Source organism: Zingiber officinale, chromosome 7A, assembly GCF_018446385.1.
Source record: "Zingiber officinale cultivar Zhangliang chromosome 7A, Zo_v1.1, whole genome shotgun sequence".
In the NCBI taxonomy this organism is placed as follows: domain Eukaryota; kingdom Viridiplantae; phylum Streptophyta; class Magnoliopsida; order Zingiberales; family Zingiberaceae; genus Zingiber; species Zingiber officinale.
In genome coordinates this window covers 54,869,168-54,889,907 of record NC_055998.1, presented here as the reverse complement: position 1 = coordinate 54,889,907, position 20,740 = coordinate 54,869,168, and the positions used below count along the sequence as shown (strand labels likewise).

The 20,740-nt window shown below is 37.5% G+C and overlaps 1 non-coding gene across 1 annotated transcript; it reads left to right on the top strand.

The window, feature by feature from the left end:
* Positions 1–5,989: 5,989 nt before the first annotated feature.
* On the top strand, positions 5,990–6,095 carry LOC122003184. Its single transcript, XR_006117847.1, has one exon. It is a non-coding gene; the product is annotated as a small nucleolar RNA R71 (small nucleolar RNA).
* The last annotated feature ends 14,645 nt before the right edge of the window (positions 6,096–20,740 follow it).

Here is a 20,740-nt window from a genome sequence, read left to right as displayed (position 1 = left end):
TGGTGAGTTGGCAAAGAGTGGGCCAATAATGATGTACCACATCATCAAGGCTAGCATATGTGTATGCCACCTCATGAGGGAGACCAAGAGTTGTGACTCTTGGTATCCCATGGAGGTTTAATGCTTTATTTTTGGCCGGCCACTTATGGTTCTTGGAAGTTTTCCATTTTGGTGAGTAACTTCCTTCTTCTTCCTCTCAAGATTTCTTCTCTCCCTCTCTTCCTCCTTGCCGTGACTGATCAAGGGTGCTAGCACACCTTTGTTTAGTTTTCTCCACCTATTTGTTCGTGTGGATACTTCTAGAGGGTTGTACACTTGACAACCTCGAGATCCGACATCACTTGGAAGAGCGGGATACGCGAAGGGCTTCGCATCAAGGGTAAAAATTCCTTGTCCTTGTAGATGTAGTTTAGAACTAGCATAAGAAACTCGTACTCATAATGTTTTTTGAAAATTTTACTTCGCACGCATCCGGTGGCATGGGAATCGGGGTTTCCACAATGCGAAAAAGTGGTTTTTGCGGCCCGAAATCCCAACATCGAACCCTAGTCTACATAAGGGTTTTAACCCTTTTTCTCAAGGGGGGGAGTGGGGGAAGTGAGCTGTCAGTTGGAGAAACATCTTGAAGCCATCCCACGCCATCTTGGACCTCCGTCTAGCGATCTTCCACCACCATATCGACTCCAGAAGTAGAGAATTGGATTCGAAGGTCACTCGTCGTCATTGGATAAGCATCTTCTTTCTTTCTTTCTTCGTGTCTGAAGATTGTATGTTTATCTACATTATGTCTTTGGGTATTTCTCTGACACTTATGGAGTAGATCCTTTGTTCTAGGACTAGGGAGCAGTTGTGGTTCGGTTTGATGTAAAACTCGTATTATGCTTATACTCATTGGATGATCTTTCATGCTTTGTCTCAATTGCATGTTGCTTGATTATGTAGAACCTATTAACCTCGTAGAGGGATTATCCCTAGATCGTACACCCGAGGGGCCCTAATGACAAGGGTAACCCGTTCACGGACATCTAGGACACTTCCTTGAAAGGAGAGGCAAATTCTCCTCAAAGAAGCGAGAGACCAAACTTAGTTCTTAACTAATATTCTTAACTTACCAATTAGGGTCGTGTCCTCAAGATTTGTCGAGGTGCTCTAGTGACAAAGGTAAATTGTAACAGGACTTCTTAGGGTCCTTCTTTATTCTGGTACTTAAGAATAGCCTCTTTAGCTTTCGACAATTGCATGTTAAAGGACAGCGAGTGTAGGATAAAACGTGACACATCAATACCATCACAACGAAACCGACCTCCTAGAACTCCTCAAAACCAAGTGAACACTTCGACTCACCAGCTCTCGATTCTTCTTCCCGACTTTTTTTTCCTTAGACTATTCACAACCATTGGTAGTCTAGCTAACCATTAGTGAATAATTGCTAGTGCTTATAACCAATCCCTATGGGATCGATATTTTTATTACTGACGACGAATCTGTGCACTTGTGGTTCATAACACTTAACTTTCTCAAATGTCAATCTCTAAGCCTAATTAATTTTTCATTTAACCATGTTCCTCTTACTTCCGACGATAAGCACTTACCTGTCACACGCAAAATTCGTTCCCCTCAAAAATACTATGCATCATCTACACAAGGTCTCAAAGGAATACTCAGTATCAAGAAAAACATAGCATTTATTTCCCTAGTAACCTAACTCGATCTAAAAGGGATGAATTGCTAGTTTCCACTTACGATAACTATTTTTTTAGCCCTTATTTTTTTCCTTTTTTTTTTTAATGTTTGAAAAGTATCAAACTTGAACAAACTCTGATTTTTTTTTTTGGATTGATTTTTTCAAATGAGCTTACATGATCTGAGTTTATCCAGTAACCAAAATGTAGTTGAGAGGTCACCATAGAAGCAAGAGTACTAGTCCAGTTCTATGAATCATGACTATTTTCAAAAATATCTACCATCAAAGTCAAGCATAATATGCATAATGTGAAGAGATCCTAAAACTAGGCCAACATTCAAATTCTTCTAGTAATAATAATGCTCACTTCATGCTACTATGGATAGGAAAATAAAGATCAATAAGCATACTAGCATACCAAATCACACAACATAAATATCTAGGTGAAACGTGCTAGTATTTTACATTAATGAACAAACAATCATGATGTGATGAATGATGCAACTAGGAAAAATTTATTATGCAAAAGAAATAAACAAAAACTAAACTAAATCAAATGCATTTAATGCATCCCCCCAGACTTAAACTTTACATTGTTCCAATAAAAATTAAAAACAACGTGGAGGAGATTAAAAGTAAGAGAGGTTACCAAAGGATGTGTGCCAAATGCCCATGTCATTAACTTCTCCATCATGTAATTGCACTCCTCCTAATCTTTGAGTCCTATAAAAGAAAATTAACAACGAAAATTAAGTAGAGAATACATGCTTATTATGAGGAAAGAAATGAAACTAGAAAGGAACTAAAAACATGAATAAAATCAAGATTGAACTTGGGTTGCCTCCCAAGAAGTGCTTGTTTAAGGTCATTAGCTCGACCACCTCATTAGATTCATCTAAATCTCACTCTTGGAGGGGTAAGATATTTCATCACCCTTTTACCAAGGGCTCTTATTATGGAGGGAGCTTTCATCAAAAAGTGAAGAATCCCTCTCTCCATCTTCATCTTCTTGGACATTCTTTCAGGAGGTCGAATACGGTTCAGATTGAGCTTCCAATTATAGGCCCTCTAAAAATCTGCACACCCAAAAGAAAACATACCTCTCCCAAGCATGCTATATTAGATAGAACTAGAACCTTATTAAGATGAACTGATTATGTATCATAAATTGAATCACATCCATCAAAATCTACTATTGGTACATCTATGAAATTTTTTAAAAGATCACAAAAGATACTAACCTTGCTTTGCTGAGAGATACCTGAAAGTTCTAAACATGTGGATGTGACTTCTGAATCTTGTATTGAGTCTAGCTCTGGCTCAAGTGGTGGTGCCTTTAAAAGTGGTGATTCTTGGGCCTTTGCTTTTATTGCACAAGTCCCAACACATTGGTCCACAACATGTTCAATCCTTGCAACTCTCATAATCTCAGAAGGTTGCGTGGATAAAGGAGGTGATTCTTGAGATGCTGCTTCCACAACACAGCTCCCTATACTTCCTTTCATAACATCATCATCAACACAAGCATAAAAAAATAAACTAACATCAATTTCCTTAGTGGGAGAATCATCTATAAAAGGATCACTAACTTCATTTGCAGTTTTAAGTTGATCTATCACATGACATTCATCATCTGAAAATTCAATTTCATCATAACACCTTGTAAACCCAGAAGGTAAATCTGAAAACTTGTTATCCACTGCATTATCATCACAATCCTTATCTGAAGAGTTCTCATCTTCATATACAACCAGAAATCTACACTCAACCATATTAGTGTTACAGAATTTGCCAAGGTCTTCATTTTCATTGACCCTCACTAACCTTTGTGGAAAAGGAACCCTTAGTGAAGGTCTTGGGAAAGGTACTTCCTTTTTTCCATATTCCCTTTGAGCTTGCAGAGGTGGTCCAACTTGCTTATCTGGTGTTGGTGTCATCAACCGTTGAGGAAAAGGTACTTGTGGCCTCTGGGAACTTCTTGGTGTTGGGTCTTTCGGGCCGCGAAAACCGCTTTTTCACGTCGCGGAAACCCCGAAACCCCCGCCACCAGATCCGTGCGAAGATAAAACTTTCGAAAACTTACGAGTACGAGTTTCTAAACCTCGATCTACAGTAGATCTACAAAGGAAAAGGAATATACCCTTGATGCGAAGCCCTTCGCAATCCTGCTTGTCCTCGGTTCGCCGGATCTCGAAAGTGTCAAAGTAGACACTTCTCTATGTGTATCCACACAAGCAATAGATGGAGAAAAATCTCTAAGGATGTGCTAGCAACCTTAGAGATCAGTAATGGAGGAGAGGAAGAGCAAGAAGAAAGCTAGAGAGGAAGAAGATGGGAGTTACCACCAAAAATGAAAAACTCACCACATGAAATCAAAGTGGCCGGCCACTTTAGTGGAGATTGTAACCTCCATGGGATACCAAGAGTCACAACTCTTGGTAACTCCCATGAGGTGGCATCTCACTTAAGTAACCATGATGATGTGGAGCATCATCATTGGTCCACTTCTTGCCAACTCACCAATGAGGTGGCAAATGGTCAAGTCAAACTTGACTCTACATCTTCCTCTCAAGTCAAGTCAAACTTGACCACTTCTCTCCCATGGTTGATCAAATCTAACCATTGGTTCAAGTCAATTTTAATTTAATGAATCTCTATTCATTGAATTAAATTGATTCAATGAGTCTAAGTCCAAATTAGACTCATTTAACACATGAACCAAATTGAGTCCAACTCAATTAGTATAATTTCGGTTACTCTTAATCCAATTTGGTTCATCACATGAACCTAATCCTTTAGGTTCATCAAATGAACCTAATCTCCATCTAATTTCCCTTTGTGTGTGACCCTATAGGTTCTTATAACGTTGGAAATGCTCCTAAACCCATTTAGAAGCATAAGTAATGAGCGGTATCTAGCAACACATCATTACTACCCAAGTTATAAGAATGTTGAGATCCAACATCACCTTGTGACTACTAATTGTGACTCCTCACAATATATGACAAGTGTCCTTCTATCCTAGACATCTAGATTGATCAATGTGAGGCATAACCGTGTCATCCTTTGACCAATCTAAATCTTGAACTCCATGTAGACTCACTAAATCAAATGAGCTCAATATCTAATATTGACTCATTTGGGCATGGCCATGCACTTCGTGGTCTCACTCTATTAAGAATATTGATGTCGCTCCCGTCATATAGGAGGGATAGATCTCATCTACATCACTCACATCCCTCTGCATAATTCGTTACATACCCAGTAATCGCCTTTATAGTCCACCCATTTACGGGTGACGTTTGAGGAAACCAAAGTACATAACTCCTTATGTAGGGATCCATGGTGACTTTAGGTCTAAGGACTAGTAGTCATACTAATAGCCACATGAGAAAGTATATGACACTCATATAACGATCCATGATACTTTCTCATAGCGGGTCATTCAGTATACATTCTCCAATGCATACCCATGTGTCAACTTGATATCTCTATATCCATGACTTGTGAGATAAAGTCATCGAGTTGACCTACATGCTAGTCTTATTGTATTAACATTGTCCCTGAATGTTAATACTCGACTAGGAATGATTAAGAGTAGTGTTCCCTATATCATCTCACTATCGGTTCAACTAACCGATTGATATAGGTGAGAACCTTCTACTCAAGGACGCTATTATACTTATTTTATTTGGCACCAATACATGTAAGTATAATAACCAAAAGCAAATGCCTTTATTTAAATAAGAATATGATACAACAAGTCCATAATACAATCATCAAATGATTGGCTCTAGGGCTCTAACTAACACTTGGAATAATGGAACTGAGTTCTTGAGGTCTTCTATTGTTCTTCTCCTTAATTCTAAACAAATCTTTCTTCAGAAGTTCTTCTTGATTCTTGCCACTTCTTAACTTAATATCATTATCATTTACACTAGATCTTGTCTATGTAGGAGGAAGGTCTTCCTTGAACCATTTTGAAACTATGCTATAATCTTTTCCCCCAAATGTTTGAACTCCTCATTCTATGACTTGTGAATTTCAACATTCTTGGGTGGTTGAACTACATTTTGTTTGACAGGCTCTCTTGTATATATGGCTTGTACTTCTTGAATTTCTGAGGGAGATTCCATCCAACTTTTGCTTGACCATTCATGGAGGTTCAATGCTACTTGATCAATCAATGTATATGTTTCGTCTACACTCTTGTCCATAAAAGAACCTCCAGCTGATGAATCTAACAAACACTTATCTGAGAAAGAAATTCCCCTATAGAATATGTGCAGGGTCAACAATTTTTTTAAACCATGATGAGGGCACTGTCTTTGTAGACTCTTGAATCTGTCCCATACTTCAATTAATGATTCTCCATATGCCTGAGCAAAATTTATGATGCAATTCCTCATATAAATTGTTCTACTTTGAGGGAAAAAATGATCTAGAAATTACTTCTCCAATTGTTTCCAACTTGTGATGCTTTGAGGATGGAGGGAATATAACCAAGTCCTTGCTTTATCCTTGATACTGAAAGGAAATGCTATCAATCGAATTGCATCAATTGGGATCCTTGCTTTATCCCAATTGCACCATCTCTCTCCCCCATCTCCACTTCATCGCCGACCAATGGTGCAGCCATCACCGGTCATCGAGGGTACTGTCGATCAACACCACCTTTTTCCCCCTTTCATGCAGGACCCAACCAAGGGCCACTTGTTGTTCTCGAGCAACTAAAGCCTATGTCACTCCTCGCTCTCCCTTCTACCGTATTGTCGACGTTGACACTATGTCGGCTGTCAGGAACCCCATTGTCAGCGTCGGGTGTTCTTCTCCCTGTTGGTTTCTACTTGGAATATCGTACTAGTTTCCCTGTACAAAAATTTTGTACAAGTCTTAAACCTTTTCTAACAACCTATTGTGTTCTTTAAAAATTAAATATGGAATCGCAAACAGAGTTTAACATTATTGATTCCAAATTTAACTTATCTGTTCTTAGAGGTTTAGACTTGGATCGCAAACGATACTTAATATTATTGATCCAAATCCACCCATGTTCAAAATTTGATTAAATAGTTATTTCAGAGATCGGCTCCCATGTCAAACATGGCGAGGCACTTGGCCTTCTTGGGTATGGGAACATCCACCATTGCCTCGACAAAGCCTTTCAAGGAAATTTAATATTTAATCTCCTTATAGTAACTCCAGGTTTAACCAAAAAGAACAATCGAATCACAAGATCGAAAAATAAAAGAAACACAAATTCGAATCACAAATCCGAAACCTAGAATCACTAGCCTCTTGTGTTTGGTATTTCAAGATCTAAACAAAAAGGATGAACTAGTTTTGATGCGAAAACTTAATAACTAGTTATACCTTTTATAGCTTATAGATCTCACGATCTTCTTTCGTATTCCTCTTCTTATCTTGGACGTCGTGTGGGTGACGATCTACCGAGATGAGAATCCACCCATGCTTTCTTCTTCTCCAAGCAAGTTTCGGCCACCACAAAATCTCCAAGAGAAGATGAGGTTCGGCCACCACCACCAAGCTCCAAGGGATGCAAGAAACAAAGCCTCCTATCTCTCCTTCTTCCTCTAGCAAAATCCGGCCACCACCAAGCTCCTTGAGATGAAGATGCTGCCGGCCACAAAGGAAAAGAATAGGAGAAGAGGAGGAAGAGAGGGTCGGCCACCAACCAAGGAATAGAAGAGATATTGTGGTTGTTGTTAGGTGAGGCACCTCTACCCTCTCGTTTATATTCCATGGCCTTGGTAAATAAGGAAAGTTTTAATAAAACCTTCCTTATTCTCCTTGCCAATGAAAGGAAAGTTTAATAAAAATTTCCTATTAAACTATATATGGTTGGCCACCTTAATCCCTCCAAACAAGGAAAGTTTTAAACACAAAATTAAAACTTCCTAATTTGTTTCCGGAAATTTTAAAAATAAAAATTTCTCTTTTAAAAATTCCCTTCAAGGTTGGTTATAAAAGAAAACTTTTATAAATTAAAATCTCTCTATTAAAACATGTGGATGATTTACAAAAAGGAAAGTTTTCTCTAAAATTAAAATTTTCCTTTTAACTACAAATAAGGAAAGATATCATTCTCTTAATTTTTTGTAGAAAGCTATAAAAGGAAAGATTTAATTTTAAAACTCTCTTTTAAAATCATGAGGATAGTTTTATAAAAGGAAAGTTTTATCGAAAATTAAAATCTTCCTTTTAACTACAAATAAGGAAAGATATCAAACCTTTCTCTTAACCTTTTGTAGAAAGCTATAAAAGGAAAGATTTAAATTTTAAACTGTCTTTTAAAAACATGGCTTCCACATAAGGAAAGATTTTAAAAAATAAAATCCTTTTAATTTATTGTGGTCGACTGCCTAAGCTTGGACTCCAAGCTAGGGCCGGCCACACCTTGGATCCAACTCTCCTTGGTTTGGCCGGCCCTAGCTTGGGCTCCAAGCTAGGCTTGGCCGACCACCTTAAGGTAGGTAAGAAGGTGGGTATAGGTGGGTATAATACTTTATAAATAAGAGCCTACAATAGGGACCGAGAGGAGGAATTGGTTTTGGTCTTCCAATGAACTTAAGCTTCCCGTGTTCTCCCCGAACACCCAACTCGAGTTCATCAATAATAACTCATTCCACTAAAGAGTTATTATTCAATTACCGCACCAATCCCATATTACTATATGGGCTCCTTCTTATCATGAGTGTGTTAATCTCCCTATGTTTAAGATGTCGAATGTCCACTAATTAAATGAGTTACTGACAACTCACTTTAATTAATATCTTAGTCCAAGAGTAGTACCACTCAACCTTATTGTCATGTCGGACTAAGTCCACCTGCAGGGTTTACATGATAATTCTTATGAGCTCCTCTTAGGGACATTATCAACATAGATTCCTAGGACACAGTTTCCTTCTATAATCAATAACACACACTATAAATAATTTTATTTCCCAACTTATTGGGCTTATTGATTTATCGAACTAAATGGCACCCTCTGATAAATCAAGGAAATAAATATTAAGTATATGTGCTTGTTATTATATTAGGATTAAGAGCATACACTTCCATAATAACAGAGGTATTGTTCTTTTATTTAGTCAGAGTAAAAAGAAACTACCTGAAATGGTCATGCTCAATACACTCAGAGTGTACAAGTGTAATTTTATAGTCAAGATAAACTAATACCAAATTACACTACCACTATTCCAATGGTTTGTTCCTATCCATCTTAGTCGTGAGCTATTGTTTATAATTTGTAATGAACTTATAACATGATCTTCTGTATGTGACATCACACACCATGTTATCTACAATACAAATTAATTGAACAACTATACTTAACATATAAATGTAGACATTTGACCATTGTGATTCTTTGATGTTTATACAAAAAGTTAGACTTTTGGTATACACACTAACAATCACCCATGTATACTAAAAGATTATGCTGCCATATACCCTTCCATACATCTAATTCCCAACCCTTCATCATGCCCATCAAAAGCTCTTGCCTTAAGGGCCTTAGTAAAAGGTTCTCCCAGGTTATCATCTGATGCAATCTAGACATCTACAACTTCTCCTCGTTATACGATGTCTCGTATTGGGTGGTACTTGCACTCTATGTATTTACTTGCATTATGTGCTCGTGGTTCCTTCGAGTTTGCTACTGCACCACTTATTATCACAATACATTGTAATAATTTTGGGCATACCAGGAACCTTATCTAAGTCCATCATAAAGTTTCTGAGTCATATAGCTTCTGTTGGATCGAGACCGCGCTAGAGGGGGGTGAATAGCGCTCGCGGCTATTTCGTTCGTTTATCGGAGTAAAAAACAAAACACAGCAGAATAGATAAAGAAAACAACACAAAGACACAGGTCGATTTTACTTCGTTCGGAGCCTAAGGCGACTCCTACTCGAAGGCCCGTGATCCTTGATCGCTTCCGGTGGGCAACAACTATAAGTTCGAAAGTATACAAAGATGATTTACAAGTAATGTAGTAAATAATCTTATACAGACAGAGGAAAATACTAAATTGAAGCTTCGGGTTGTCGGTGTTGAGTTGCAGCACTTCGAGACGAGTTCGTTAGCAGCTAAATGCAGAAGGAAGACTTGAATGTTGCTGTATCAAGCTGCTGGTCGAACCCCCTTTTTAAATGCTGTTCAAGGCGCCTTACACAAGCTCCAAGGCGCCTTGAATAAGTCGAGTCAGCCGCGAAGATGAGGAGCGAACTGGTCGAATCTTATCACAGATTCAAGGCACCTTCTACTGTTCACAGGGCGCCTTCATCTGTTCAAGGCGCCTTCCACTGTTCATCAAGGCGCCTTGAACAGCTTCTCACAGCCAGCTCCAGCCTTGCACCCGAGGCGCCTCCAAGCTCCATGAAGGCGCCTCGGACACTGTTCATCCGAGGCTTTAGGTTGCTTCTTTCCACCTGCAAGATACGTTAGTCTCAAACACTACCCTGCAGCACAAAGTTAGCACATAATACAATAAGTATGATAAATGAAGTATTGACAGTCTCTGGACTGTCCGGGTCTAACTTCAGATTTCCAACCGGAAACCCTAGGTCGACCCGACGCCTACTGTTCCCTCTACGGGGAACGCGTCCTCACCTACTCCACTCAAGAGATTTACCTGCTGCCAGTGCGATCCTCCAGATCAACTGGACTTTTGCTCAGCACTCGACGATTCCGGACTTTCTGCTGGACATCCACTTCCCAGCCAGTCCAGTCTTTCACCTGATTCGCGACACCAGGACTTTCCACCTAGGGTTACCACCCCCTAGGACTTTTGCCTGAAGCCATCGACTTGCCAAGACTTTCTGCATAGGGTTACCACCCCCTATGACCTAGGGTTACCACCCCCTAGGGTTTATCCCTTTGCCTAACCGCAGCTAGGACTTTCCTGAAATCCTCAAGTAGACTTGTTAGAATACAAAACACCTTAACTTGAATTCTTTGCCATTATCAAAACACGAGTTCGATCATCGGATGCTTTCCGCACCAACAATCTCCCCCTTTTTGATTATGGTAACTCAAATTCAAAGTTAAGTAAACAAACGAATAGATAACCATTTAACACAGGCAAATTTACTAATTATAGGTGAACACATTAACCAAAGCAAATTTGCTAAACTATATGCTCCCCCTTAACTATTGCTCCCCCTTAACTGATGCTCCCCTTTTTTTATTGAATTTTGCTACTCTCCCCCTTTGCCATATATCAAAAATAATAGACTTTTGAATAACTTAGATACTTAACATTCATTCTTTATTTATAGTTAAGTGGAAAGATGTATCTTTTTGATAGATTTTAAAGGCTAGGAGAAAAGTCATCTTTGAGGGTAATAAAAAGAACTCTGCAGGTATTTACAATGTTAGATTTCAAAGTTAGCTTGGTTCAGCAAGGATTTGATCATTAAGATTGTAACTTAGCTTAGATCTTTAGAAGTAGTAAACTTAAGTTTGACTAATATTTAAAGTTGGTTTAGGTTATTCATTAAAATTCAGTTGGTCCTTAAGTCCAAGCATGAGTTATAATCAGTAGATTAATTTACTAGGTATCAGAGCCCTAAAGATCAAAACATGCTTAAGCAGAAAACTGAGTGTCCTTTTACCAACTGTCTAACCTTTAGCTACTTGCTGACTACCTATAGGGCAACAACTTTCACATAGTTAGTCAAGTCAAGTTGATTTGGTCCAGTCAGATTTGACTAGAGCTGGAAGACTCAACTTGATTAATGTATATTGCATATTTAATGCCCAGACTCATATCGATACACAGATATAAGCATTCTTGAGTCCAGGTTGTACCCTATGCATCTCACGTCGTTCTATGTCTTTCAAACACAATCAAGGTAAACCTAGGTGTTTGTGAGATGCTCTGACTTAAATCTAGGGGAACATGATTTCTAGGGGAAAACTTAGGCTAATTCCAGAATTTTGAAAAATCTAGGAAATTGGGAATTTTAAAAATTATTTTTCCTAGAATTTGAAGAACAAGATAACAAAATGAGACACCTACTCTACCCAACACATTCCAATTTGCCTTCTAAGTGCACTGAACTCGAGTTCAGGTAAGGGTTTTGTAAAGATGTCAGCTAGGTTTGATTTGGACTCAACGTGGTTGAGCGCAATTTCACCTTTAACTACATGATCCCTTACAAAGTGGTGTTTTACCTCTATGTGTTTAGTCCTGGAGTGGTGAATAGGATTTTTGGAGAGATTAATTGAGCTGATATTATCAATAAAGATTTGTGTATTTTTTATATTCTAGTTGGTAATCTTTTAATGTATGCATCATCCACAACAGTTGAGATGCACATTCTCCTAGAGCTATGTATTCAGCTTCTGTGGTGGATAGAGCAACACAATGTTGCTTTCTGCTTGACCAACTTACTAGGCACTGACCTAGAATCTGGCAGCTACCACTTGTACTTTTTCTATCTAACTTGCACCCGGCATAGTCTGAATCAGAATAGCCATAAAGGTCAAAGGTGCAAGTTCTTGGATACCAAAGTCCTACATTTAGAGTTCCTTTAATATACCTAAGTATTCTTTTAACGTATGATAGATGTGACTCTTTTGCACAGGATTGGTATCTTGCGCACATACCTACTGCAAACAATATGTCGGGTCGACTTGCAGTTAGGTAAAGTAGGCTACCTATGGCACTCCTATAGTATCTTGGGTCAACTGGTTTTCCTTCAGGGTGGTCAGAGTCAATGTTTATGTTGGTTGCCATTGGAGTATTTATAATTTTTAAATTTTCCATACAGAATTTTTTAATTAACTCCTTAGCATATTTGGTTTGATAAATGTAGATTCCATCTTTAGTTTGTTTAATTTGTAAGCCTAAGAAGAAATTAAGTTCCCCAACCATACTCATTTCAAATTCACTTTCCATTAATTTGACAAATTCTTTTAAGAATTTTGAATTAGTTGAGCCAAAGATTATGTCGTTAACATAGATTTGGGCTATAAAGATGTCTTTTTCTATAGTTTTCACGAACAAAGTCGGATCAATTTGTCCTTGGTTAAAATCTTTGAATATTAAGTAATTAGATAATCTTTCATACCATGCTCTAGGGGCTTGTTTTAGTCCATATAATGCCTTTTTTAATTTAAATACATGGTTAGGGTAGTCTATGTCTTCAAACCCTGGAGGTTGGCTTACGTAGACCTCTTCCTTGATAAAACCATTTAAAAAGGCTGACTTAACGTCCATTTGGTATAATTTGAACCCTTTATTTGCTGCATAGGCTAATAACATCCTAATGGACTCGAGTCTAGCTACCGGAGCATAGGTTTCATCATAGGCAAGCCTTCGACTTGACTAAACCCTTTGGCTACTAACCTAGCTTTGTTTCTTATTATATCACCGTGATCATCCAACAATTGTTCCTAAAAACCCATTTGGTGTCTATTATTTATTTATCTATGGGTTTAGGTACAAGGTTCCAGACTTTGTGCTAATTCTTCCTGCATTGCAATGATCCAGTCTGGATCAGGCAGGCTTCTTCTATAGTCTTAGGTTCAATTTTAGAAATAAGGGCAATTTGACTAAGGTTTCTATAGGATGATCTAGTTCTGACTCCTAGGATTGGGTCACCCAAAATTTGGTCAAGTGGGTGAGAGGTACTTACTCTAGTTGGTCTTATCTGTGGGTCAGAAACTGGTTCTTCTGACTCATTAAGATTAGGTTGGATTTCATCATCGTCTATAGCTCTTGGATTAGTGTCAATATTTTCATTTATATAAGGTAAGCTGTTTTCTTCATCAAATATTACATTAGTTGTTTCTTCAACTTTCAAGGTATTTTGATTATATACTCTAAAGGCCCTACTGGTAGTGGAGTATCGTAAGAATATTCCTTGGTTAGACTTGGGTGTAAATTTGCCTAAGTAATCTTTAGTATTTAAAATGTGAACTTTACACCCAAATACTTTTAGATAGCTTAGATTGGGAATTTTATGATAGTAGAGTTCATATGGTGTTTTATTATGAAATTTGTTAATTAAAATTCTGTTTTGAACATAATTTGCAGTATTTATCGTTTCAGCCCAAAATTGATGATTTAAGTGATATTCGTTTAACATAGTCCTAGCAGCTTCTTGTAATGTTCTATTTTTATATTCCACTAGACCATTTTGTTGGGGGGTTCTAGGACATGAAAATTCATGTTGGTATCCATTTATTTTACAAAATTGGGTAAACCTATGATTTTCAAATTCCCCTCCGTGATCACTTTTTATTCTTTTAATTTTAGTATCTTTTTCATTTTCCGTTAAGTTGAAAAAATTACTAAATATTTCATAGGTTTCATCTTTTGTTTTTCGAAATTTTACCCATGTGTACCTAGAGTAGTCATCAATTATTACTAAGCAATATTGGTTCTTGCTTAGTGATTTGTCTCCATGTGAATCAAATAGATCAAGGTGAAGGAGCTCAAGTATGGTGTTGGATCTTTCTAGGTTGGTTGACTTGTGGGTTGACTTGGTTTGTTTTCCTTTTTGACATGCATCACAGATTGAGTTTTTAATAAATTTTAATTTGGGCAAACCTCTAACTAGACCATTTTGACTCATTTTTGAAATGAGTCTAGTGTGAGTGTGACCCAGTCTTCTGTGCCATAGTTGGGTTTCCTCTTGTTGTGTCAGGAGACACTTTATTGAGGATATTGATAAGTCAATTGTGTAGATGTTATTCTTTCTAAGTCCTTTAAGTTTAATTTCCGGGTTTTCAATATTTTTAACTAGACATCCAGATTTATCAAAATTGACTAGGTATCCGCTGTCACTCAATTGACTTATACTTATTAAATTAAAGTTAAAATTTTCAACCAATAAAACATTTCGAATAATGAAATCGGAACTAAGTTCAATATTACCTTTTCCGGTTACTTTAAGTTTACCGTCGTTGCCGAATGCAACTGATCCTAGACTCTTGTACTTGAGTTTGGTAAACTTCAACTTATCTCCAGTCATATGTCTGGAGCATCCACTATCCAACATCCATTGATCCAATTCCTACACATGAAGTAGTTGAATTGGTTTCTTTTTAATGGATTTAAAGATAGCGTGATTCAAGTAGACTCCTTAGATTTTCTATTTTACTCTATTGTATTCAAGGTAATTTAGCAAACACTTAAACCTATGGTTATTAACGTTTTGAAATTTAAGTTTTTAAAATAATTTTGAAATTTAGGTTTTACAAATAATTTTGAACTTTAGGTTTTAAAATAAGTTTCAAAATAAGGTTTTAAAATAATTTTGAACTTTAGTTTTTAAAATAAGTTTTAAAATAATTTTGAAATTTAGTTTTTGAAATTTAAATAATTTTGAAATTTAGTTTTTAAAATAAGTTTTAAAATAATTTTAAAATTTAGGTTTTTAAAATTTAAGTTTTTAAATTAATTTTGAAATTTAGGTTTTTGAAATTTAAGTAATTTAAAGTAATTTTGAAATTTAGGTTTTTTAAAATTTAAATTTTTAAAATAATTTTGAAATTTAGGTTTTTAAAATTTAAGTATTTAAAATAATTTTGAAATTTAGGTTTTTGAAATTTAAGTAATTTTGAAATTTAGGTTTTGAAATTTAAGTTTTAAAATAATTTTGAAATTTAGTTTTTGAAATTTAAGTTTTTAAAATAATTTTGAAATTTAAGTTTTTAAAATTTAAGTTTTTAAAATAATTTTGAAATTTAAGTTTTTAAAATAATTTTGAAATTTAGTTTTTGAAATTTAAGTTTTTAAAATAATTTTGAAATTTAGTTTTTGAAATTTAAGTTTTTAAAATAATTTTTAAAATAATTTTGAAATTTAGGTTTTTTAAATTTAAGTTTTTAAAATAATTTTGAAATTTAGTTTTTGAAATTTAAGTTTTTAAAATATTTTTTAAAATAATTTTGAAATAATGTTTTAAAATCTTAGTCATCTCACCCGATCTAAATTGTCAATCAGGGCATCCTATAATTGTTGTGAGATGAATTATTGTTGAATTTAAGGGTCTGGTTTAACTTTGTGTTAGATTCAGGTTTAGCTTTAGGTTTAATAAGTAAGAATTCTTTAGATAAACTTCTGGGCTATGGTGAGTCACTCGGAGCTCATTAAAGTAACCATGCCTTCGAGGTTTTCTAAATAGTTCTACCTATTGAACTTAATACTAATCCTTGGTCTAACTAGTTATGATCCATTTAAGGGTAGCTTCGGTCAGTTCCACATGGCCAAAATGCACCAGGTCGAAGCCATATCTTCTTAGACATGCGATGCCCAAGTTTCCCTAACGTACTATCATCCAAAAACTTCACGGGTACTGTGGTTTAAGTTAAACTCAGCCCGTTTTTAAACTAGCCTTAATTACCCTGCCGGGTAATCTACTCTTGTTTTACCCATTTCGGGTAAATTAGGTTCAGTTACCCTGTCGGGTAGTTCAGTTGGAGGTGCCAACTAGTTTGGATCCACCATCTATTTTTGAATTTTAAATTTATATTTTAATTTCAAATTTTTAATTTGATTTTGAATTTTGAATTTTAAATTTATAATTTAATTTTGAATTTTTAATCTGATTTTGAATTTTGAATTTACAATTTATAATTTAATTTTGAATTTTTAATTTGAATTTTGAATTTTGAATTTTGAATTTACAATTTAATTTTGAATTTTTAATTTGATTTTGAATTTTGAGTTTTGAATTTAATTTCGAATTTTTTATTTGATTTTGAATTTTAAATTTTAAATTTATAATTTAATTTTGAATTTTTAATTTGATTTTGAATTTTGAATTTTAAATTTATAATTTACTTTTCTTTTAGCTTTCCCTGGATCATATCCTCGATATGGTCTATCGAGGTAGTGTATTTGATCCTTCGGGACCCAGTATTGGCCAAGCCCAACTTGATTGACCAGTTTGGACTTGGGGACCCATGCTTGGACTAATTTACTATTTGGTTTGTTTATTAAAGATAAATAAGTTTTATATTTCCTTTTCGTTTTATATCCCAGCCCAGTTTTGTTGTAAACGGCTCTTTGTGTCCCAAGAATTAGATCAAGATTCTTGGAACCTAAAGAAAACCGTTCTAAGATATCTTTTAAATCCTTGACCTGATTTTTCAAACTTGAATTTTCTTCCTCAAGTTTTTGAACTTGAGTTGAATCTTCAGTCTGAACTTGATCAGGTAAGGATTCAGAGTTAGTCACTTCTTTAAGGACAGAAATTTCCTTTAGAAGTGACTTAATCTTAAGGTTTGATTTAGCTAATTTGCGAAGTAAATAATTAACTAAATTATTAAGTCTAGGAATACTTACAGTGGAGTCTGGCCCTTCGGAAACGGATGCGGATCCGTGGCTTCGCTCGGACTCAGCCTCCGACTCGCTCTCGCTCTCAGAGTCGATGATTTGGTCCCGGGCCATCAATGCGAGCAAACTCGTCTGATCGAGTTCGTCGTCGTCCTCCTCCGAAGAAGATTCGTCCCACGTTGCTTTCAGGGCCTTCTTTCTTCTTTACTTTTTGGCCTCCTTTTGGTTGGGACAGTTGGCTTTGATATGCCCTTTCTGGTTGCACCCGTAACAGGTAATTTCAAATCTTACTTTCGGACTCGGTTGGGCCTCCTTGAATTGAACTGCCTTCTTCAGATCTTTCTTGTTGAAGCCCTTCTTCTTCTTGTAGAGCCTCTTCACGAGGTTCATGAGTTCGCTGGTCAGTTCGTCTTCTGAGTCTTCTGAGTCGAGTTCGTCTTCTGATTCCGGTTCGATTTTTCGCCGGGATCTCAGTTCACGCGTTCTACTTGTCCCTCCAAGCAAAGCTACACCTTTCTCGGATGGCTGTGCATTAGTTTGTTCATGAAGTTCAAATTCACTAAAAAATTCATCTAACTTTAAAGCAGATAAGTCCTTGGAGACTTTGTAAGCATCTACCATTGATGCCCACAATGTGATCCTCGGAAACAAATTTAGTGCGTACCTTATGACGTCCCGATTCTCTACCTTTTGTCCGATTCCGTAGAGAGAATTGAGGATGTCTTGAATGCGCGCGTGTAGTGAACTTGCCGTTTCACCTTCCTGCATTTTTAGATTATACAATTTATTGAATAATAAATCACGCTTACTTACTTTGGTATCGGTGGTCCCTTTATGAAGCTCGATCAGCTTCTCCCATAGCTCCTTGGCGCTTGAGAACGGACCGACCCGGTTTAGCTCCTCCTTTGTTAGTCCGCATTGGAGGGTACAAGTTGCTCTGGAATTTGCTTCCACTTTCTTGATCAATGCTGGTTCCCAATCCTTGCAAGGAGTAGGATTTCCATCTTTATCTGTTGGCAGATCCAAACCAGTCTTGACGATCATCCACGTCTCGAACTGGATCTTCAGAAAGTTTTCCATTCTGCCCTTCCAGTAACCAAAGTCCTCTCCGGTGAAGAGTGGGGGCCGGGCTGTACTGTAGCCCTCTTGTAGAGCCATTTTAAAATAACTATGAAGAAAAAGAATGACAAGAAAAATCCCAGGACTTGGTCCTGGATTAGTAGTGCGGGAAGTATATAAAAGAATTACGAACTCGAGTGGTGTTGCACCAACTCCGAGCAGAAAATCAATTCGAGAAAAAGAATTAGAATATAGCTATGAGGCTAAATTCTAATCGACTCCGAAAAAATCTGAAAATACCACGAGAAAATTGTCTTGAATGGTGGTTGCACCGATTCAAAACAACCCCGCTTTGATACCAATTGTTGGATCGAGACCGTGCTAGAGGGGGGGTGAATAGCGCTCACGGCTATTTCGTTCGTTTATCAGAGTAAAAAACAAAACGCAGCGGAATAGAAAAAGAAAACAACACAAAGACACAGGTCGATTTTACTTCGTTCGGAGCCTAAGGCGACTCCTACTCGAAGGCCCGCGATCCTTGATCGCTTCCGGTGGGCAACAACTATAAGTTCGAAAGTATACAAAGATGATTTACAAGTAATGCAGTAAATAATCTTATACCGACAGAGGAAAATACTAAATTGAAGCTTCGGGTTGTCGGTGTCGAGTTGCAGCACTTCGGGACGAGTTCGTTAGCAGCTAAATGCAGAAGGAAGACTTGAATGTTGTTGTATCAAGCTGCTGGTCGAACCCCCTTTTTAAAAGTTGTTCAAGGCGCCTTAAACAAGTTCCAAGGCGCCTTGAATAGGCCGAGTCAGCCGCGAAGATGAGGGCGAACTGGTCGAATCTTATCACAGATTCAAGGCGCCTTCTACTGTTCACAGGGCGCCTTCATCTGTTCAAGGCGCCTTCCACTGTTCATCACGGCGCCTTGAACAGCTTCTCGCAGCCAGCTCCAGCCTTGCACCCGAGGCGCCTCCAAGCTCCATGAAGGCGCCTCGGACACTGTTCATCCGAGGCTTTAGGTTGCTTCTTTGCACCTGCAAGATACATTAGTCCTAAACACTACCCTGCAGCACAAAGTTAGCACATAATACAATAAGTATGATAAATGAAGTATTGACAGTCTCCGGACAGTCCGGGTCTGACTTCGGATTTCCAACCGAAAACCCTAGGTCGACCCGACGCCTACTGTTCCCTCTACGGGAACGCGTCCTCACCTACTCCACTCAGGAGATTTACCTGCTGCCAGTGCGATCCTCCAGATCGACTGGACTTTTGCTCAGCACTCGACGCTTTCGGACTTTCTGCTGGACATCCGCTTCCCGGCCAGTCCAGTCTTTCACCTGGTTCGCGACACCAGGACTTTCCACCTAGGGTTACCACCCCCTAGGACTTTTGCCTGAAGCCATCGACCTGCCAAGACTTTCCGCATAGGGTTACCACCCCCTATGACCTAGGGTTACCACCCCCTAGGTTTTATCCCTTTGCCTAACCGCAGCTAGGACTTTCCTGAAATCCTCAAGTAGACTTGTTAGAATACAAAACACCTTAACTTGAATTCTTTGCCATTATCAAAACACGAGTTCGATCGTCGGATGCTTCCCGCACCAACAGCTTCTATGGCTGCCTTAGAGGTAGCCACATACTCAGTTTCTATGGTGGAGTCCGAAAAAGCACCTATGCTTAACACTCCTCCATAGTTATGACTTCACCTCCTAAAGTATACACAAAACCCCGAGGTCGACATTTAAGAACCCACTCGAGCCAATCATGAGATGATTAGGCTTTTTGGATTAATCATTGAGTTTGACTCGAATGAACCCACTCATTGGATTAAGTGCAATCCGAATTAGACTCATTGAGTTAGACTCAAATAGATCCAATTGTTGGATTGAGTCGAATTGCATGGGAATCAATGGGTTACACTTATTGGGTGAACTTGAGTTCACCAAGGAAGTTGAATGGTCAAAATTCAACCATTGGATTGAATGGTTGATTTTGAGCCATTGGATTAGAAGATGAAAGGGTGGAGACTCTTAGTATTCCATGGAATGGCTATAAATATCATTTGGATGATATTTTTCATAAGATTTGATCACTTGAGAAGGTGAAAGGTCTATTTGCATCTTCTTCTTCCTCCTTTCCTTGCTTGGCCGAACACACCCTTGAAGGTTGCTAGCACAACCTTGTGTGTTCTTCTCAATCTTGTTGAGTTTTTGAGACAAACGAAGACAAGGCTTGTTCGTGTGGATACCGTAGAGGCACGAACAATTGATCATGTTATGATTTGAGCTGTCGGGAGATCGTGAGCATGCTTAAAAGGTATAACTCTATCATGTCTTTAGATCTAACTTAGTATAAGATTATGTTTCCCTTCGCATGGATCTTCTGGAGGAAATAGGTTTTTCCGTTGCGCGTTTGCATGTTTAGCAACCTATTCCCTTACAGTGGTATTAGAGCCACTTGCGAAGGGATATACTAAGTTATTAGAGTTTTTATATATGATATAGAAATTGCATAATAGGGTTTTCTATGATTGACAAAATTGTGAGTTTCGGCCACACTTGACTCTCGGCCAGATTATGGGTCTCGGCCAGATTATGAGTCTTGGCTAGATTCGGAGTTTCGGCCAAATCTTGACCGAAAGTTGGTGTGTGACCAATTCGGCCAAATCTTGA